Raw genomic sequence first — 8,697 nt, 5'->3', positions numbered from 1 at the left:
TCCTAAACCTGTGTGGACCATTCAGCATTAATGGTGCCTTCACAGATGTGTAAGTTACCCATGTCTTGGGCACTAATGCACCCCCATACCATCACAGATGCTGGCTTTTTAACTTTGCGTCGATAACAGTCTAGATCAGTGGTCCCCAACCCGGTACCGGGCCCGATTGGTACCGGGCTGCAGAAGAATTGTTTTCAAATTTTTATATTTTTTTTATATATTTTTTTTCTTTCAATTAAATCAACATAAAAAACACAAGATACACTTACAATTAGTGCACCAACCCAAAAAGCCTCCCTTTTTCATGACAAAGAAAAAAATATTCCCCCCCACCCGCCGTGCGGCGGGACAAATTATCAAGCGTTGACCAGTCCGCAGCTACAAAAAGGTTGGGGACCAATGATCTGGATGGTCCATTTCCCCTTTGGTCCGGATGACACGATGTCAAATATTTCCAAAAACAATTTGAATGTGGACTCATCAGACCACAGAACACTTTTCCACTTTGCATCAGTCCATCTTAGATGATCTCGGGCCCAGAGAAGCCGGCGGCGTTTCTGGATGTTGTTGATAAATGGCTTTCGCTTTGCATAGTAGAGCTTTAACTTGCACTTACAGATGTAGCGAAAAACTGTATTTAGTGACAGTGGTTTTCTGAAGTGTTCCTGAGCCCATGTGGTGATATCCTTTAGAGATTGATGTCGGTTTTTGATACAGTGCTGTCTGAGGGATCGAAGGTCACGGTCATTCAATGTTGGTTTCCGGCCATGCCGCTTACGTGGAGTGATTTCTCCAGATTCTCTGAACCTTTTGATGATATTATGGACCGTAGATGTTGAAATCCCTAAATTTCTTGCACTTGCACTTTGAGAAATGTTGTTCTTAAACTGTTTGACTATTTGCTCACGCAGTTGTGGACAAAGGGGTGTGCCTCGCCCCATCCTTTCTTGTGAAAGACTGAACATTTTTTGGGAAGCTGTTTTTATACCCAATCATGGCACCCACCCGTTCCCAATTAGCCTGCACACCTGTGGGATGTTCCAAATAAGTGTTTGATGACCATTCCTCAATTTTATCAGTAATTATTGCCACCTTTCCCAACTTCTTTGTCACGTGTTGCTGGCATCAAATTCTAAAGTTAATGATTATTTGCAAAAAAAAATGTTTATCAGTTTGAACATCAAATATGTTGTCTTTGTAGCATATTCAACTGAATATGGGTTGAAAATGATTTACAAATCATTGTATTCCGTTTATATTTAAATCTAACACATTTTCCCAACTCATATGGAAATGGGGTATGTAGATTGGTCAGATCGAAGTATTTCTACTTCAAAACCAGAAGGGTGTGCCTGGGCAAGGATGTTTCCGTCCTATCGTAGTGAGGAAAACAACTGTCGAGATGCAAACGAGCAATCCTAATTTCTAACTCCTGTTATTTGTTGGAGACAAAATTGCAGAGTCTGAAAGGACGGTGTTGTATGTGGGAGACAGGTGGTGTCGCAGACCACATCCTCTGTTCAGGGAGGTTTTTTCCACCTTGACACAGATAGCTTACCTCACTCCTCTTACGTACCAGCCGTCCTCCCTGTTTAAACCATTCCTAAAAGACTCTGTAATTTAGCCTCCAAAGAATAACATAAATTAGACAAATTCTGGTCACCAGAATGCCCAGGCACACCCTTTTAGTTGTGGAGTATAAATATTAGGGTTTTGGCACCAGCCAATAGACTAGATCTGTAAGTCCAAGACTAGTTCGGACCATTCTAAGACCAAGACTAGATTGGACCAATCTAAGTCTAAGACCAAATCGGACCAATCAAAGTCCAAGACTAGATCTTACCAGTCTAAGTCTGAGACTAGAGCTGACCAATCTAAGTCTAAGATTATATCTGACCAATTTAAGTCTAAGACTAGATCTGACTAATCTAAGTCTAAGGCTAGATTGGACCAATCAAAGTCTAAGACTAAATCTTACCAGTCTAAGTCTGAGACTTGATCTGACCAATCTAAGTCTAAGATTAGATCTGACCAATTTAAGTCTAAGACTGGATCTGACCAATCTAAGTCTAAGACTAGATCTGACCAATCTAAGTCTAAGATTAGATCTGACCAGTCTAAGACTAGGCCGGACCTATCTAAGTGTAAGACTAGACCTGACCAATCTGATTCTAAGACTAGATTGGACCTATCTATGTCTAAGACTAGATCGAACCAATCAAAGTCTAAGACTAGACCGGACCTATCTAAGTGAAAGACTAGATCCGACCAATCTAATTCTAAGACTAGATCGGATCAATCAAAGTCTAAGACTAGATCTCACCAGTCTAAGTCTGAGACTAGATCCGACCAGTCTAAGTCTAAGATTAGATCCGACCAATCAAACTCATAAACTATATATATATATATATATATATATATATATATATATATATATATATATATATATATATATATATATATATATATATCAATCGATCAATCAATGTTTATTTATATAGCCCCAAATCAAAAATGTCTCAAAGGACTGCACAAATCATTACGACTACAACATCCTCGGAAGAACCCACATATTTTTTTTTTAAATAATAATCAACTTAGAATTTCATGGCTGCAACACGTGCCAAAGTAGTTGGGAAAGGGCATGTTCACCACTGTGTTACATCACCTTTTCTTTCAACAACATTCAATAAACGTTTGGGAACTAAGGAAACTAATTGTTGAAGCTTTTAAAGTGGAATTCTTTCCCATTCTTGTTTTATGTAGAGCTTCAGTCGTTCAACAGTCCGGGGTCTCCACTGTTGTATTTTACGCTTCATAATGCGCCACACATTTTCGATGGGAGACGGGTCTGGACTGCAGGCGGGCCAGGAAAGTACCCGCATTCTTTTGCTACGCAGCCATGCTGTTGTAACAAGTGGCTTGGCATCGTATTGCTGAAATAAGCAGGGGCGTCCATGATAACGTTGCTTGGATGACAACATATGTTGCTCCAAAACCTGTATGGACCATTCAGCATTAATGGTGCCTTCACAGATGTGTAAGTTACCCATCCCTTGCGCACTAATACCCCCCCATACAATCACAGATGCTGGATTTTGAACTTTGCGCCTATCACAATCCGGATGGTTATTTTCCTCTTTGTTCCGGAGGACACCACGTCCACAGTTTTCAAATATAATTTGAAATGTGGACTCGTCAGACCACAGAACACTTTTCCACTTTGCAGCAGTCCATTTTAGATGAGCTCGTGCCCAGCGAAGCCAGCAGTGTTCCTTGGTGTTGTTGATAAATGGGTTTTGCTTTGCATAGTAGAGTTTTAACTTGCACTTACAGATGTAGCGACCAACTGTAGTTACTGACAGTGGTTTTATGAAGTGTTCCTGAGCCCATGTAGTGATATCCTTTACACACTGATGTCGGTTTTTGATGCAGTACCCGCCTGAGGGGTCAAAGGTCTGTGATATCATTGCTTACGTGCAGGGATTTCTCCAGATTCTCTGAACCGTTTGATGATTTTACGGACCATAGATGGTAAAATCCCTAAATTCCTTGCAATAGCTCATTGAGAAATGTTGTTCTAAAACTGTTCAACAATTTGCTTACAAAGTGGTGACCCTCGCCCCATCCATGTTTGTGAATTACTTTGCATTTCATGGAATCTGCTTTTATACCCAATCATGGCACCCACCTGTTCCCAATTAGCCTGCACACCTGTGGGATGTTCCAAATAAGTGTTTGATGAGTATTTCTCAACTTTATCAGTATTTATTGCCACCTTTCCCAACTTCTTTGTCACGTTTTGCTGGCATCAAATTCTAAAGTTAATGATTATTTGCAAAAAAAAAAATGTTTAGCAGTTCGAACATCAAAAATGTTGTCTTTGTAGCATATTCAACTGAATATGGGTTGAAAATGATTTGCAAATCTTTGTATTCCGTTTATATTTACATCTAACACAATTTCCCAACTCTTATGGAAACAGGGTTTGTATTCGAGCACGAACTGATGAATCCTATTCGGATGAGAGGCAAAACGTCTTCCAAGACAAACCAAACAGTCCAGTTGCGATCAATTGAATGCCCTGAGATGAAAATGACCTGGATGAATGAGAACACAGTCTCTGTCTGTGTCGTTGTGTCTGTGTGAGAGTGGGTGTGGTTTGGGCGTAGGCCTGGCTCCAGCTATCAGCCTGGCACGGCTGATCCCAGCTCCCTAATCAACTCACCTGCCTGCCATCAACTCATCACCTGCAGCCTACATGTTTGGACTTCACTTGGCGCCATTGCCAGATCGTTCACAGTTCTACACGTAGTAACGCTTCTCGACAGTTTCCCCCAGAATTCGAGCATTTTTGATGATCTTGCTGATCTGCTGTTTTTTTGCTCCTAGACTTAACCAAACTCCCTCCTTTTTCTCTTGGATTTTCAGTAAAAACCCTTGGACTTTGATCCTGCCTGTCATTTCTGCATTTGGGACCACCAGTTATACCCATCGTGACCGAGAACATTCATAGACAAAGTCCTCAATTCTTTGCCTGGCCATTAAGAAAGATTCAAATTGAAATTCTTAAAGGCCTACTAAAACCCACTACTACCAACCATGCAGTATGATAGTTTATATATCAATGATGAAATATTAACATTGCAACACATGCCAATACGGCCTTTTTAGTTTACTAAATAGCAATTTTAAATTTCCCGCGAGGTATCCTGTTGAAAACGTCTCAGAATGATGTTGACGCGTGGTTGTGACGTTATTGGAGCCCAGCACCACTCACGGCTAAAAGTCGTCTCTTTTCATCCCATTATTACACATTATTTTGGACATCTGTGTTGCTGAATCTTTTGCAATTTGTTCAATTAATAATGGAGACGTCAAAGAAGAATGCTGTTGGTGGAAAGCGGTGGATTGCAGCTGCCTTTAGCAACCGAAACACAGCCGGTGTTTCTTTGTTTGTTGTGAAGCTTTAACACAGAGCAGTCAAGCGAACATGTTTCTCTACCACATGTCAACCAGCAAGTTTTTGGATGGGAAAATTTTGATATTAAGTTGGCTCTTACCGTAGACTTGAGCGGATTATGTGACCTCCTCCTGCAGCTGTCAAAAAGGCAGCCGTGATCTTGGCTCCTCCATTGGCTTCTCTCAGAGACACTGGCGTTCACTTCGACTTTCAGGTATGACTTTATAATCTCACTAAAACACTATTAACACAATAAGCAGATAAGGGATTTTCCAGAATTATCCTAGTAAATGTGTCTGATAACATCTGAATCACCCCCACTGCCGTCGCCTTTTTTTTTTTTTCCTTCTTTTTTTTAAAGTGCTTGTAAGCTTTTCTTACTCACAGTTCCCACGGATGCCCGCTGGAAGCCAGTTGTTCGGGTTTGACAGGTTCTTTAATATCAGTTTTGCTCAGGATCATGCTTTTTCTGCTCGACTTTTCAGTCCCACCAACAACAGGTCCTTCTCCTCCGCTGGCCGTTTACTGTTAAAGACAACAGTTGATTAGATCAGCCCGTACCACCTGCGACATCTAATCAACTGCTAGCTGCGTCTCGCCGTCCCGCCCATGCCACGCCCCCGTCTGAGGGTGCGCTGTCTCCAGCCATCCCGACGGGGTCGCTGATCTTCATACCTGCAGTGTGCTAATCACCACCTCCCTCCACAGTGCTTCACTCTAACTTTCCTCATCCATGAATCTTTCATCCTCGCTCAAATTAATGGGGAAATCGTCGCTTTCTCGGTCCGAATAGCTCTTGCTGCTGGTGGCTATGATTGTAAACAATGTGAGGATGTGAGGAGCCCTACAACCCGTGACGTCACACGCACATCGTCTGCTACTTCCGGTACAGTCAAGGCTTTTTTATTAGCGGCCAAAAGTTGCGAACTTTATCGTCGATGTTCTATACTAAATCCTTTCAGTAGAAATATGATCAAGTATGACACATAGAATGGACCTGCTATCCCCGTTTAAATAAGAAAATCTCATTTCAGTAGGCCTTTAACATAACAATATAGATTATTTAAATTGCAGAATTCGGTGAAAAATAAAGTCGATAATCATTGGAGCAGGGAAGTGGAAAATCCGCGTAACATGTATTCATTTTTCAAAATAAAACCAAAACAAATTGTGTCTGGATTTTTCCGTATGTCTTGGAAAAATTTACAGATAATCTTTGGAATCTTTGAAGTGTGACAAAACAAGGTCCTTGCCTACCTCCTTCCATCCGTCCAAAGGCACAAGCAATCCACAGACTATCCATCCATCCATCCATTTTGTACTACTTGTCCATTTTGGGGTGAGTGGGGGTTCGCTGGAGCTGCAATCGGGCGGAAGGCGGTTTACACCCTGGACAAGTCGCCACCTCATCGCAGGACCAACACAGATAGACAGACAACATTCACACACTAGGGCCAATTTAGTGTTGCCAATCAACCTATCCCCCAGGTGCATGTTTTTGGAAGTGGGAGTAAACCGGAGTACCCCGGAGGGAACTCACGCAGTCACGGGGAGAACATGCAAACTCCACACAGAAACATCCCCAGCCCGGGATTGAACCCAGGACTACTCAGTAATAATTAACATTTACTAAGTGATACATCGGCATGGTACCCTCCACATTTGAATTGATACCAATACTTAGTGGTACCAATTTTCAGTATATTTGTGTGTGTTAAAATGTATTACTAAATGTTCACTGTTTAATCTGCGGTCCCCTCCAAGGGATCTGAGCTGAGGATGTCATTGTGCTTGTGCAGCCCTTTGAGACAATGGTGATTAAGGGCTATATAAATCAACTTGGATTGATTGATACCAAGTCTAGGTGTCTGTAATGCCGCGTGAAGCATAGGCTACAGGTCTGCCTTCCTGCAGGCACGGTGCACCGACATGTGCCCCTTCAAAGTGTCAAAAGCACTATCCTGCCCATGCCATCCATCCATCCATCTTCTTCCACTTATCCGAGGTCGGGTCGCGGGGGTAGCAGCTTAAGCAGGGAAGCCCAGACTTCCCTCTCCCCAGCCACTTCGTCTAACTTAGGGGTACTCATTGCGTCGATCGCGATCGACTGGTCGATCTCGGAGGGTGTGTCAGTCGATCTCAAGCCAGGCATTAAAAAATAGACATAAAAATGAGCAATCATCAATCATACCAAGACTTCACTTTCGTCAGTTGTTTGACATTCTCGGCACCCGAGGATCTTGTGAGATGACGCTGGCTGCTGCGAGCTCATATTTAAGAAAAAAATCACTAACAGGGCGGACGCAGAGAAACACATTTTATTTCTAGAGACTCCGTACCTACTGTCAAAACTCTAAAGACCGACTGCACAGTTCCTGTCTTCACCATAAAAGACCTGTTTCATCCTGCCTGTGCAAACAAAATAAGAGTCTCAGAAAGCTAGCAAGCTACGGAGTTTGATGCCAATGTATTTCTCCCCCGCTCTCAGCGACCGCTTTCTCACTTGCTTGCCCACCCGCACAGTCACTGACGTCACTCACCTGCTGCCAGACATTAAAGGGCCACACACATAATCTACTCTCATAACAAAGTGTTTAAAAACGAGTATGCAAGTTGGACAAATGAGATGCCAAATCCAACCACTTTCATGTGGTATTGGACAGAAACGAGGACTTTTTTTTTCCTCCATTCGAAAATGCGGACGTTATCGGCACCACTGTCTAATTCCAATCAATGCAAGTCATCAGAATCAAATACACCAACTTATATTCCTGTCTTCATGAAAGAAAGGAATCTATGTGTGTTAAACATGCTTGTATTATCATTAAACACCATTAACTTGTTAACAAAAATGTCTCTTTCATAAATAAATAAATATAAATTATAAATAGGAATGAGGTAGATCTCCTCGACTTGGTCAATTGAAAAGTAGCTCGCCTGCAGAAAAAGTGTGAGCGCCCCTGGTCTAACTCTTCCCGGGGGATCCCGAGGCGTTCCCAGGCCAGCCGGGAGACATAGTCTTCCCAATGTGTCCTGGGTCTTCCCCGCGGCCTCCTACCGGTTGGGCGTGCCCTAAACACCTCCCTCGGGAGGCGTTCGGGTGGCATCCTGATCAGATGCCCGAACCACCTCATCTGGCTCCTCTCGATGTGGAGGAGCAGTGGCTTTACTTTGAGTTCCTCCCGGATGACAGAGCTTCTCACCCTATCGCTAAGGGAGAGCCCCGCCACACGGCGCAGGAAACTCATTTCGGTCGCTTGTACCCGTGATCTTATTCTCATGACCCAAAGCTCATGACCATAGGTGAGGATGGGAACGTAGATCGACCAGTAAATTGAGAGTTTTGCCTTCTGGCTCAACTCCTTCTTCACCACAACGAATCGATACAGCGTCTGCACCGATCCGCCTGTCGATCTCACGGTCCACTCTTCCCTCACTCGTGAACAAAACTCCTAGGTACTTGAATTCCTCCACTTGGGGCAGGGTCTTCTCCCCAACCCGGAGATGGCACTCCACCCTTTTCCGGGAGAGAACCATGGACTCGGATTTGGAGGTGCTCATTCTCATTCCGGTCGCTTCACACTCGGCTGCAAACCAATCCAGTGAGAGCTGAAGATCCCGGCCAGATGAAGCCATCAGGACCACATGCCATACGTACCACCAGCCCATGCCACGACCATTCAATGTCTTTGTGTTTAAGTGGTGCAGTGATCTTACTGTATTTGGGGATACTT

The sequence above is a fragment of the Nerophis ophidion genome, linkage group LG02 (assembly GCF_033978795.1).
Source record: "Nerophis ophidion isolate RoL-2023_Sa linkage group LG02, RoL_Noph_v1.0, whole genome shotgun sequence".
NCBI classification, from domain to species: Eukaryota; Metazoa; Chordata; class Actinopteri; order Syngnathiformes; family Syngnathidae; genus Nerophis; species Nerophis ophidion.
Note: the sequence above shows the minus strand (reverse complement) of the source record.